This window comes from Furipterus horrens, unplaced genomic scaffold (genome assembly GCF_987537825.1).
Source record: "Furipterus horrens unplaced genomic scaffold, mFurHor1.1.pri manual_scaffold_5, whole genome shotgun sequence".
In the NCBI taxonomy this organism is placed as follows: domain Eukaryota; kingdom Metazoa; phylum Chordata; class Mammalia; order Chiroptera; family Furipteridae; genus Furipterus; species Furipterus horrens.
This window is the reverse complement of record NW_028327175.1, coordinates 170,566,673-170,580,433: the sequence shown is the minus strand read 5'-3', so window position 1 is coordinate 170,580,433 and position 13,761 is coordinate 170,566,673.

Below are 13,761 nucleotides of genomic sequence, written 5' to 3'. Positions count from 1 at the left end.
TCGGCACGGCGAGTTCCTTTGGTGCCTGTTGAAGTCAGCTGAGGTGCTTTTGCGCACGTGTCCCTGTGCAGGCAAGGCGGCCCGAGAGCTTGCCTCAGGCCTACTGAGCCACATTCCAGGAGTTGGTCTCTCGCCTCTTATGGCGGGACCCTGGACACTTGTGCACAGTGGAAGTGAGCATCTGTGAGTTGCTGCAACCTGCTGTTCCCGTGCCACAGCCACCAGCCATTCCCACACCCATCCAGGTGGGCATGAGCAAAGCCTGAGCAAAGCCTGAGCAAGTGGTCTGTGCTCCAGCCTGGCACCCACTGGAGCTGGCCAGAGGTGTCTGTGCATAGTCTTCTGCATGTCCAGTGGGCCCTCCCTGTGCCCATTGGGGCACTGATCTTATGTCTGTTGGGGTGTGTCCGAGGGGCACCTGGACGCATGGCCCCGTGCACCTGGGCCAGTGAATGAGGGCACTTCCCTATGCACACCCGCGTGACCCAAGGGGAGGGTTGGGGAGTGGACGAATGCACTTCTGCACCTGCGCTCCTCAAGAATGTCCTATTTCCCCCAAACTTTTCACCCCTTTCTGCAGTTCACAAGAGAAAAATATAAAGGAAAATTACTTTCTCACTTGCACAGCAGTACGCTGTTTCTTGCCTTTCAGCGCCAATGCCACCTGGTCGAGTCCTGTCTCTGCCAGAGGGAGATCTGCTATTCTCCCGATTCCTCTCTGGGGAAGTCTGTGGTCGCCAAAAATCCTTGGTGTACTTCCATCCGCAGCTCGGGCAGCCACCCCAGTCAGGAATCCCATCTCATCCCTTTTTCCTCTGCTAGCCTCACTAAACAGGTTGTTCCCAGATGGTTTTTCTCTAATCCAGCAGTGCCAAGGCTTGACTCCTGCCAGTGTCCAACTGCTCACTGAGATGTTCTGTCTGCAATTAGTCCAAACTACAGACGGGTCTTGGGAGCCTTAAAGCGCAGCCTCCCCTCACTCCTCCACCATCTTGTCTCTGAGCTTCATAAATTCTGACACTAGCGATGATGAGTCCTTGGGGTTCTCAGAAAACTAGAAGAGTACTTGAACCTTAAAGTCTCTCCTCATTTGTTAATTACAGTGATGATGATTCTTAACACCGCTGTTGGCTGCTGTTCACATTACATGGTTGAAATATTATTCTGTTATATTTTATTAAATGTATTAGTACACCATTCGGCTCAGAATATTTTTTTTCTTGTTTTCCTCTTCTAAACCTAGGTGTGTTTTATGGTCAGGTGCATCTTATAGTGTGAAAAATATGGTATTTCAGCAGCAAACTTATCTCAATTCAATAAAATTACTTTGATCAACCAAAATCCAATTACATTGATCATATTTTTATGAGTTTAGACTACATTTAACTCATGCTAATGATTATAAAAATCTATTCTATGATATTTTACTCATAATTTATAAATGCCATTATTAATTAAAACTGCTAATGTTTATATTGAAATCTGCCCTTGACTTCAAGGAGATGACTCATTTACTTTCTTTACTGCACTATTCCTAAATAATTAGGATTTTGCTTTGAAGCTAAACAGTTCACTACTGAGCTTCAGAACTCTTCTTCCTGGTGACAAATAGTCAAAGGCACAGTTCTCATCCTAGGGGAAGCCAGTATTGGGACATATGCCACAAAGAAGCCCTGGTTGGCAGAAGAGGGGACAGGTGTAGCTTGGTACCTCCCATGTGGAGTTCTCTTTGGGAAGGTTCCTAATTGGACTCTGTGTAAACCACAGGATAGGAAGAGAGACTGAAGATTAACTCTAGAACGTTGTTTCATAAAAAACTCTTAGAATACTAAGACTAAAGGTGCCCACAGAACAGCTGATGTCTTAAAGAGTGAGAGACATTCTTCCTTATTTCTAATCAGTACACATTTACGCCTCTGCAGTAGTCACATCTACATCTCTAGGACACTAACATACTGGACACTGTTACTTTGAGACCCTATGGCCTTAATCTTTAATGGGTCAAAATTATGGCCAATTTCAAATTCAACCCTTTAATATATATCCCTGCCATTAATGAACTCCTTTCCTGATGATCCCTCCAGCTTTTTAGCTTTTTATAGTCCCATAATCATCTTTTGTGCTAGAGGAAATGGTGCTCTGGCAACTTGATAAATTGACATAACTCTGATCACCTACATATAACTTTTGCCTGGGATTCCTCCCCATGTGCCTAATTCTCAAGACTTTTCCAGGTATAACAGCATGAAATCTTTATTGGCTTCCTCCATCAGTAGTATCTTCATTTGTGTTCCCATAATTTCATGTGCTTATCTCTCATTACCCAACATGCTGATTTTCAGGTATTATTCCCCCTGAACAATAATGGTGTGCCCTTCACCTCTATCATATAGAGCATAATGACTGATCCTGTGAAATGAACACATCAATGTTAAATACAATGTTCTCTTACCATCCATCTTTACCACCCAAAATGGATATAATACATACATAAATAATTCATCAACTTGACAATCATTTGAATTAAATATCACTACATGATTATATTTACAGCTATATTATTCTCTGATTTACAGATTTACAGATTTATTCTCTAACCTATCTTTATAAAAATGAAAAGTGGAACATCTATTTTGAGTCAGTTACCTAAATTATTTAGTTATCCATTGTGGGATACCAGTATGTATGGTACAGAGGGCTGTAGCTGCTGTATGGAGCCAGGACTGGAATATGGGCAAATAAGACTTAACCAGTTGGCAAGTACACCCCACAATCATGCTGCCAGTTCCACACTCTGGGGGTGGGGAATTTAGAAGTAGAATAGGAATGCAATGTACTCTTTGAAGCTAATGAAGCCTGCTTGCTCTGTGTAGCCCCAACTTCTTATCAGTAGAATGTGAAAACAAAATGTTTAAGGAAAAAAAGACATCTAGAGTTTTATGATATGCCTTGGCACCTCACAGTCTTGCTACCTATCTCCCTATGCTGATTTATGTTTCCCTTTGTTGTTACTCCCAACCATTTGCTGAAGGTCTGCATGCTTACCCCATGCATTTCTGCACATAGCAAACTCAATAAAAACCCTGACTGAGAGAAGAGTGATCAGTGATCTCCTACAAGAGACATTCATCCTTCTCTCTCCTCAGACAATTTGTTTCTGGGTCAGTTCTTTCATCTGTGCCAAGAAAGCTATGGGACAGGGAACCTCACAATCCGTGCTATTTAATTTACTGATTTTTGTAGATTTCTGCCTTGCCCATATCAAGATTATCGCTACATATTCAGAGATGCTTTTTGGATACAAATAATAGCACAAAAATAAAAGAAATGTATCACTAGATGCAAATTCAGAGAAATAATTGGAGAATGTACTATTCTGTCAACATTTAGCCATTACAATCAACTTTAATCATCAAAGCTGCCTTGGAGTCTTTAGTATTTAACATTAATTTCAAAATAATTTATTCTATTATTATACTGACTTTCATACTAATGTAAATGAATTTAATAAGATGAAACTCAAATGTAATGTTATAACAGAAACATAATGGAAATTGAAACCCAAATGAGCTCACTCCAAAGCAAAGAGGTTTTTTGGTAGGCCTCTGTGGAGGAATGTTCATTTCCCCTAATCCATGTCACAGACTTCTCACATCACCAAAATGGGAGATAAGAATTATAATGAAATATTTTTGCATTTAAGTCTACTGCGTTCTGTGTTCTTTACCTTTTAAATAGATTGAAATTGTTCTGAAAACATGGGTACTATAAGGAACAATTTTGAAACTGCCATCTTCAAACATACCTGGCTCACTCCTCTTCATAGCCTTCATTCCACAGAGATTTTTCTGGCTCTTCAGTCTAATTTTTAAATTAAAAAGTAAGTGATCTTTGTTTCACTTTAATTTTTAGAAATTATAAGTAGTACTCAATTAGTCTTTGTCATTAACTCTAATCTGCATTGATTACCTGAAAAATAATGACAAAATTAAATGTGTTGATTTAACTCTTGAATCCTAGAAATATTCGTTGATATTTATGTTACTTCATTCTCAGTAGAAATGATGAAAATATAAAACTATACCTTGAATCCAAACATATGTGGTATGCACATCTAATGTGGATTAGTCTTTGGAACTTCTTTACCCTCTGTTGTTCTTCACCATAAAATTTTCTAACAATTAGTTCATATTTAATGTGGTATAAAAATAAAAATACAATGGTATAAAATAAAATAAAATGATGTTTGAATAACTTGAAAATATATGAAAATGACATCATGACTATTAAATAAATCTGAGATAATATAATGTATTCTCTCTCAAGTCAGACTAGTAGAAATGCATTTTATGTCTTTATTTACTAAATTACCAAAGTAAAAGAAAAAGTGACTGATATAAAACACAATATGACACAGGTTTCTTTTATTTCTTTTACTATTTGTGTTCTCTACCTCCTGGTAATGTTAATGCTGGCCTTCCTATCTTATTGTTTCATTCTACACACACACACACACACACACACACACACACTGGTACATCTTCATTGTCCCAGGACACTGAGTCATTTTGTAAGTCACCATGTATGACACAATAAAAAAAATTGTTGTAGTCCTAACATCATTGGTTCCATAACAAGACCTAATTGCTTGTGTTTTCAACATTCTGTTCCAATAGTCTCAGAATCACATTTTATCCTGTCACATTTCTTCCTTCATGTGTCTTTCCTCCTATCTCTGCAATCATCATTCTCAAGGCTATGATTGCAGGTGAATTTTCTTTTAGATATACTCAATTACAATTCTTTCTAAAACAGTAATTCCAAGGATTACAATAATCTGTGCAATGCTTATAACTGGTTTCCAGTTATCATTTTCTATAACTGTAACCATTTAGAAACTTTATTTCTTTAATATGATCTTTCTCTTTTCTTTCCTTTTGATTCAAACTGGCCTCCCCTAACCCTTTTATTCCCTTGTACACCTACTCCCTTAATCATTAAGCCCTCAGGACAATCAGGTTCTAATAATCATTAAATAATCTTAGGAACAAGGCCTCAGGACTGGCGACCACAGAGACAGAGTATTGGTCAAACTAGAGATAATATCTAGACTTCAGTTGTCTTTCAGCTCCATGTTCAGAAAAGTGATGAATCCAGAAGAGGCAGTGCCATGGCTGACATCAGGACCAAATGCATTGATTACCTTCTGCCTCAGCACTAGCCAGTCAGGGGAGACCACAGCCCTGACCAGTCACCACGACTAATGATTTTCCCCTATATAACTCATGGGGAGCCAAGCCTCTTAGAATTAACTCACCTAATTACTTTGGGCATGAGTCACTTCCTACAAAAATAATTCCTTACTTTCTTTGCTGCAAGCTCCTATTCTGTCTTACTGGGTTTTGATGTACACAAGTAAACTGACCTTGTTAGTCTGGTAATGTAAAGTGGACTTTCTGTTCTGCTGTATTTGAACTATCTATTTTGTTCCCCAAGGTGGACAAGGGTCCTTGACACAGCACAATTTGTAACAAGAATCTTTACTACCACAATTGTTTCTGACTACAGATTCTCTAACAATAAATTGGCTGTTTCACAAGTGACACTTTGAGTCTTAGACTTAGAAACTTACTATGTGTGCCATATTAAACTACTTCTTTTTAAAAAAATAAAAAATGGAACTCGTCATATTCAGATTGGATTCTGATGTGGACACCACAACTAATTTAAGCACCATCTTTATAATCTGTGGCTATTTCTCTTGTATGGGTCATAGGTCATCTTACACTAAATGTTATTTAAATATTTTGCAAGAATGTTGAAAATTTTATCTTTGAAATCAGACTGCTAGATTTGAGTACCAGTTTCCTGGTTTTTATCAGTTTCTCTCTATAACATGGAGCTATAGTACCTTCTACATTAATTTGTGAGGATTAAATGAAATAATTTATAAAAGTAATTAATGGAGTGCCTTACAGACTTAGCTTTCTATAAATGTTACTTATGATAATTTTTAAGAGGTGTAAATGAAATCTCTATATTCAAAGCCTATCTACTATCATCATGGATTTAGCATACTGATTACATAAGTGGGATTTTGCAAATGTAATTTAGTACTTATTTTCATTTGAATCAAACACATTTTCTTAATCTTTGCATTCCCATTGCTTGCATAGTGCCTTACACTGTACATAGTAGAGATAGACCAGTTTTTCTTATATGAAGGTCAAAGAGATGAATAATTTGATAGATAGATAAAAACATTGTATGAGTAGCTAGTTGAAATTATAATAAGTGGGAAAACTTCAAGTGCTTTAAATATTATTTTATTTATTAATCAATATAAAACTAACCATTCTTCCTTTAACATATTTATTATATTTCAATGGGATAAAATGTAGTCAGTCTGAAATCTCTGGGCCACACTTGTCAAACAATGTCCAGAATTCTTCTGTTTTATCTTCTCTCCTGTACATATCTTCTTAACTGATTTGCACATCAGATAAAAATGGGGTTCTGAAGCATCACAGTTAACAGAGTAAGGAGAAGAAGGAAGGGAATGTGATATAATACATTGTTTATTTATCATCTCTTCCTTGGAGGAACCACCTCACTTCTCCATAGACCTGGTAAAGCTACGAGTACCATCCTGACCTCTGGCAGCTTAACACACAGGTAGGTAATGACTCTCATCTAGGCAGCAGAGCCTTTCACAAGATATTTCTGAAAGTGCTAGTGAGAATAACTGTTTCCTGCTTTAGGAACATAAAGCTGACAGGATGTGAATTTGGGACTGCCAGAGCCAACTTCTCTGACCACATGGAGGAAGCCCATATGTCTTAGGAAAGAATCTGGTCAGAAAGAAATAAAAACAAGTAATTGAGATAAAGAGCAAAACTTAGAATCTTTATTTGAAATCCTGAATGGAATTGTGTTTGAGACCACTTCCTACACTTCTTCCAGGAGCTCCTAACTTAACTGAAGCCAATGTAGGTTTTGTTTTTTTTTTTAACTCAAGTTTAGTTGAGTTGTAATTTTGCCACTTTTCTATAGAAAGTGTTCTGATTAATTTAGTTAGGACATTGAGATAATTTTGCTTTTAATTATCTTTAGTGTCCCTGAAAAGGAAAGAAAAATTAAAATGGAAACTATTAGTTATAACTATTAGTTATAAGATATTTTTTTCTTTCAGTTACTCATACATTTATGAAATATTTGTTGAGCACTTAATATGTACTAGGTATTATTTTCAAGTTGTTTAGAGGAAATCAATATATAAAACAGAAAATTATTCTTCCTCTTGTAGAACTTATATTCTAATGGGGAGAGGCAGAAAGTAGAAATGCTTAACAAATAAGTGTATATTTGGCAAGTGTCATTTGTGTGAAGGTCATATTTCTGGCAGAATGTGGTTTATGTAAAAGGAAAGTAGGATGGGGTAAGATATATGTGTATTGGGAGGACTAAGAGACTTCTATAAGGCAGTCAGGGTAGATCTATTTGAAATAATGGGATTTCAGCAAACAGTTGAAAGAGGCAAAGGTACAGAGTTCTCCAGTTTTAGGAGATAGCCAATGCAAGGGCCCCAACATGAAAGTATACCTGAAATATTTGAGAAGCAAAAGGAGTCCAGGGTAACTAACAGAATCAGCACAGAGGAACACAGAATGCCGAGGAGGTTATATAGAATCATTTCCTGAGGGCTTTGTGGGCCATTTAAATTTTATTCTAAGTGAAATGAGTAGTCATTGGGAATTTTAAATAGAAGAGTGACATCATATGACCTACAATTTAAGAGTATATTTTGCTGCCCTTTTGAGACTAGACCTTGGGATGTGGAGGGGCAAAGACAGAAGGAGGAAAACTGTTAGGAACATATTGCAATTATCCAAGAGAAGACACTGATAATTTATCCAGAGTGGAGAATAGTGTAGCTAGTGTGAGATCACTAATGAGCATGTATATTTTGAATTTAGAGCTTATAGTACTTATGTTAAATTTGACATGTAAGGCTAGAGAAAGAGAGGAGATAAAAAAGATGTCAAGATTTCTGCTGGGATGGGGAAACTTCAGAAAGAGTCTTTTGGGAAATGCTTAATAGACATTTGAATATATGTCTATAGTTAAGTTTGACCTGGAAATATAATAAAAGATATTGTTGACTCATGGATGGGTTTTAATTCATAAAATTGGCTAAGATCACCAAGAGAGTATCATTGTTGTATAAATAAAGATTAGGAACAGAATATTAAAGTATCCTACATCAAGAGTTAAGGTAGAAGACAGGAGCCTAGCAAAAGAAAATAAAAACTGACCAGTGAATCAGAAAAAAAAAAGTGCATAGTATCTAAGAAGTCATGTGGATAAAGTGTATTAAGAAGGAGAGGATGAAGCAAGTCAAAAACTTAAAAAGAATTAAAAAATTAAGAACTGGGAATTGAGCACTGAATTTAATAATGCAGTTGACATATGGTGACTCTGACAAAGTATTTTTGTGGTGTGTGTGTTGGGGGTGGTGGTGAAAGCATGATCAGAGAATTCATAGCAAAGAATGAAAGGAGAATAATTTGAAATAATGAGAACAGACAATAGAAGTAAGAAGTTTCTTGGAAGGGGAGCAAAAACATGGAGTGGTAGCTAATAAGTCAATATTAAGTTTTTTGTTTGTTAGTATGTTATTACTTTTATTTTGTTTCCTTTTAAGTGGAGAAAAAAAATTTGATGGGAATGACCAACTTGAAGAAAGTACAACTGATGTTGTAAGAGAAAGAATGAAGAGAAGTGCTGAAGTGATCCCCTTGAGTACATAAAAGAGTGAAACCAAATACAAAAAAATGAAGAATTAACTTTTTAAAGGAACATGGATAGTTAATTTATGATAAAAGGTGAGAATACAGTGTTTGTAAATATAGATGCCAGTAATTAGGTAGATATGTTACAGAATCCTACCAGTTTTTGTTTTTAATTTTTTAAAATTCTGTTGTGGATAGTTGTCTGTTTGTTGTCATTTTAATGTTCATAGTTTTTATCTTTTTCTTAAATAAGTCCCTTTAACATTTCAGCTAATAATGGTGTGGTGATGATGAACACCTTTAGCTTTACTTGTCTGGGAAACACTTTATCTGTCCTTTCATTATAAATGATGGCTTTGCTGGATAGAGTCATCTTCATTGTAGCTCCTTGCTTTTCATCACATTGAATACTTCTTGCCAGTCTCTTCTTGCCTGCAAAGTTTTTTTTGAGAAATCACCTGATACTCTTATAGGCACCTCTTTGTAGGTAACTCTCAGCTTTTCTTTTGCTGCTTTTAAGATTCTCTCTTTATCTTTAACCTTTTGCATTTTAATGATGATGTGTCTTGGTGTGGTCCTCTTTGAGTCTAGCTCGTTTGGGACTCTCTGTGCTTCCTGGACTTGTATGTTTATTTCCTTCATCAAATTTGGAAAGTTTTCCTTCACTATTTTTCCACATAAGCTTTCAATTTCTTGCTCTTCCTCGTCTCCTTCTGGCACCCCTATGGTTTGAATGTTGTCATGTTTAAAGTTGTCCCAGAAGTTCCTAAGCCTCTGCTCATTTTTTTCAATTCTTATTTCCTCATTCTGTACTGGTTGACTGTTTTCTTTTTCCTTATGTTTCAAATAATTTATCTGAACCCCAGTGTTCTTCCCTTCACCACTGGTTTTGTGTGGATTTTCCTTCATTTCATTTAGCATAGACTTCACTTCTTCCCTTATGCATTTGCCATACTTAAGCATATCTGTAAGCCTGTGAACATCTTTATCACCAGTATTTTGAACTCTTCATCTGTTAGGTTGGCTATCTCCTCATTGTTTAGTTCTACCACTGGAACCTTGATACTTTCCCTCTTTTGAGCCATACTTCTCTGTCTCCTGTGTTTGTTTGCCTCTGTGTCTTTCATAGAGCTGTCACTCCTGTTATGTTATAAAGGGCGGAGCCTTAGGTATTTATCAATATGGGTGACCCATTTTACCATGTTGTGGTGCTGTATGTGGGAGAGGGGTCTGAGAGGAAACAATGTCGCTTGCTCAGCACTCGCCCCTTATCCAGGCACTTCTCCCACTTCCATATGGGACTGGCACCTTTCTAGCTGTTGCCCTGGCCATTGTTCCCAGATTGGGTGGGTCTGAAGATGTTCTAGGACTATGGGAGCCCTCTAAACAAGCAGACTCTACTGAGAGACTGGCAGTTTCTTTCTCCACACAACCCCTCACTGCTTTGCCTAGTCAGAAGCAATGAGGCTTTATTTTCCCCAGGACTGGAATTGTAAGCTGTGCAGTCTGGTCTGGTGCTGGGAGTGCTCCCCAGGTGTTCCCCCATACTTTTAAAAACATGTGACCATGTTTTCTGCTGGCCTGCCACTTCCACTACTGCTGCCGTCACCACACTGCATCCTCTCCACTCCGGCTCTGCCCCTCCTACTTGTGTGGATGAGTATTTCTTCTTTATATCTAATTTTGTTGGACTTCCATGAAGCTTGATTTTCTGGAACTCAGGTTGTCTCTAGTTTTAAGGTGGTTGTATTCCTTCTTAGTTCTGGAGGGAGATGCAGTGTGTCTGTCTAGCCCTCCACATTGGCTGGAAGTCTCAGAATCTTACTAATTTTGTTTTGTTTTGTTTTGTTTTGTTTTGATAAAAGCAGGGCTTTATTTACAAATTTAAATCTGGCAGGTGGTAGGAGCACTTCAACTCAGAGTTCTGTTCTTACATGAGACCCAGAACTTCACTTGCTCCCCAAAAAACTATAAGCCAAAACCAAACCCAATAGTTCCCCATTTCTTATCTGTCAGCTCTCTCCTTCAGAATCTGGTATATGATGCCATCAGTCTCCATATAATAGTCCAGAAAAGCATGGTGAAGTCCTGAGAGTTTCCTCTCCTCATGTCCTGAGTTCTAAGAGTCCTGAAAGAGTTCAGGTCTGCAATATAGAGTCCTAGGTTGCTTCCAAGTCAGCTGGAACTGGAACAATCAAAGCAGAAGCATGCTGGCTTTCTTACTAGCCTAGGCCACATAGCCCTCTCCCATAGAAAGCCAGCTGTTCTACAAAGCTGCCTAGCTGCTACATCATGGCCCCCTTCCTACACATCAGACCTCATAGTGGGGTGGTGCACTGGCTCTCCAGTATTTTCAAACTGCATTGCCCAGAGCACCAAATGGCTGCCACCTTTCATTCTGCTTGGCTCCTTTTCTTCTTTCAGACTGCATGGCTCTGCCCCTTTCTGGCTCTCTCCTTTCAAAACCACATACCTCCTCTACTCCCTTTCAAACTGTATGGCCCTCCTGCAAAAAAATGGCTGCTGCCTTATTTTTAAATTCCTGACCACAGCCTGTGACACAGTGGGTTGGGTGTCCAATTATGACCACCCACAGGAATCTTGAGCAAGCCTGTAAGTTTTATTGTCACTTTTGTAGGTCAAAACCTCTCCTATCTCCTTGGAGCATGGAATGGCCATAGCTATTCGCATAACTAAGAAACCAGCTACCCACCATAGATAGGCAAATTACTTTGAAGCCTTGCCCCATTCCCAAAGCCATGAGCTGTGGGGACTTTAGGGGACTCCTGTTATGTTAATTGATAGGCCTGAGTGACTAATTGTTGTGGAAAGCTGTTATTCCAAAACTGTGAAACTTTTGAATAGAGATTCCTTTCCTTTTCTTTATTACCAAACCTTTGCCTCTGAAATTGTCCCAACTTGCTGTTTGGTAACAAAGCAGTTATAAATTGAGGTATTTATTAATTTGATATTTGGATATAGATTACTTGTATACAGAAATATAACTAATTTCTTTATGTTTACTCTGTATCTGGTGATTTTTTTTTCAAGTCTAAACATTTGTAGATTTAATGATCCTGCCAATTCACTACAAATAATATTAATTTTTGTGGTTGAGATATGAATTTGAAGTACAAAGTAATGTCAAAGTATGTAAGAGAGTCGTTTTTTTAGGGTTCAAGCCTGGATGACAGCACCTTCTCAGAACACCCTTGTTTGTCCCATTGTTTTTTAATTAATTTTTTTTTGGGGGGGACCCCTGCTCTGTAACAATTCCCCCCTTTCAGACTTAAGACCTTTTGTAATTTTACAAAGGACAATGGGTGAAGGTCTCATGCTCCTCTAGCTGCTTCAAGCTGGACATGGTCGTAGTCCTACCTACCCTTGGGTCCAGAAATTTCTAATAAGTGTGAGGGTGTGGAGGGGAAGAGAGTCTTTCCACATGGGGAAGGATCTTGCAGACTCCAGTTCAGTTGGCAGTCCCCAGGAAATGGCATGCTTGGTTTAACAGGCTGGCAAGCTCGTTGTATCCTGGGGGCAACAGATTTGGGAACAGACTTAAAAGGCAACATTTAATCCATAACCACTAGATGAAAAAAGGCAGGAATTAATTTTTCAAGGTCCTATATTAGGGTTTAAAAAAAAAAGGCTTCTTTTGAGTAAGGTGTGCAAGGCATGTCACACCTGTCCAAAGCCCTTTTGTCTACTATACTTAGTTTGGGCTGGGGGGAATATTTTAGGGTTTCCCCCCACTCTCAAACCTCTGGGCCCTTTCTGTCCAAGCCATTAGGATAGAAAAAAGAAAACAGTATTAAAATGAAGCCCACAGACCACCCCATACTTCACCAACCCAGCCACTTAGTTCAACCAAACCATTGAGTCTCAGGAGGCAGTGAGCAGACAGGATTAAGTGAGGCCTATACGTACAATCACTCAGGCAATGAGATCATAGGCTTCTGCCATATGAAAACAGAATACACATGTTAATTTATACAACAAACCCACAAACCAGTCTGTAAATCTGTAAGACTGTCTTATTGGAAAGACATCCAGTTGCAAGGCATTTGACATTCTTCTTGCCTGTAAATTAAACATCTTTGATGATACCACAGACATGGTTTAACTTTTAAATGAAAACAAAATTTAAAGACATTAGGTGCACTACTTTGTAGTCTACCACTGAGCATTGTGATTTTTCTTGAATCACGATTTTTCTCCTTAAAATTACCCTCCTTGTCATTAAAGGGACTGCATTAGGTCCATTTTTAATTTATCCTGTTCATTTGCATGAACTCAACAAGAGCAACAAATGATCACTTGTGATCTTTAGTTCTGCTTTGCTGGAACTTACACACAGAACAATTAGGGTGACCTTCAGTCTGCCCCTCAGGGCACAGAAGCTGAGCCACATACCTGCCATTCAGCCTTGCCTGTAAACACCTGTCTTTTCCAAGTTCTTCAGGTTTTCCATTGTGCCTTAAGGTCCCTTCTAGTCATCTTTCAGGAAAACAACCTTCATTCCTTCCATGGAAAGATTGCCGTGGACCGCACAACCAACCAAGGTACCAGGCCTTTTATCTCGTGGACTTTTATTACCTTTGAAAGTCAGTCCCAGTTGCTCAGGGCTTTTTGGTAACAACCAAAGCCCAAGCATGTCTCCTTTAGGCATGACATTCCAGTCAAAGTCTTGGTAAAAAAAAAAAAAAGAAAACACCTCTATTAACAATTGGTCTTATTAGTTTTATGAGAAAAACCTTATGTCATTACTTCTTCAGAATGCCAAATTCTGGAGAGATCAGATAGGAGGAAAAACATACAGCGTGAAAGAAAATCCTTGTCCTTCTGATATTCACTAAAATTGCATTTCCATTCTTTAAATTTTCTTCCCCTCCCCCTAAAAATTTTGGTTTCTTTGTTTTTCCATTACAGTTGTCCGACTTTTTTTCCCTATTTCTTCCCCGCACCCTTC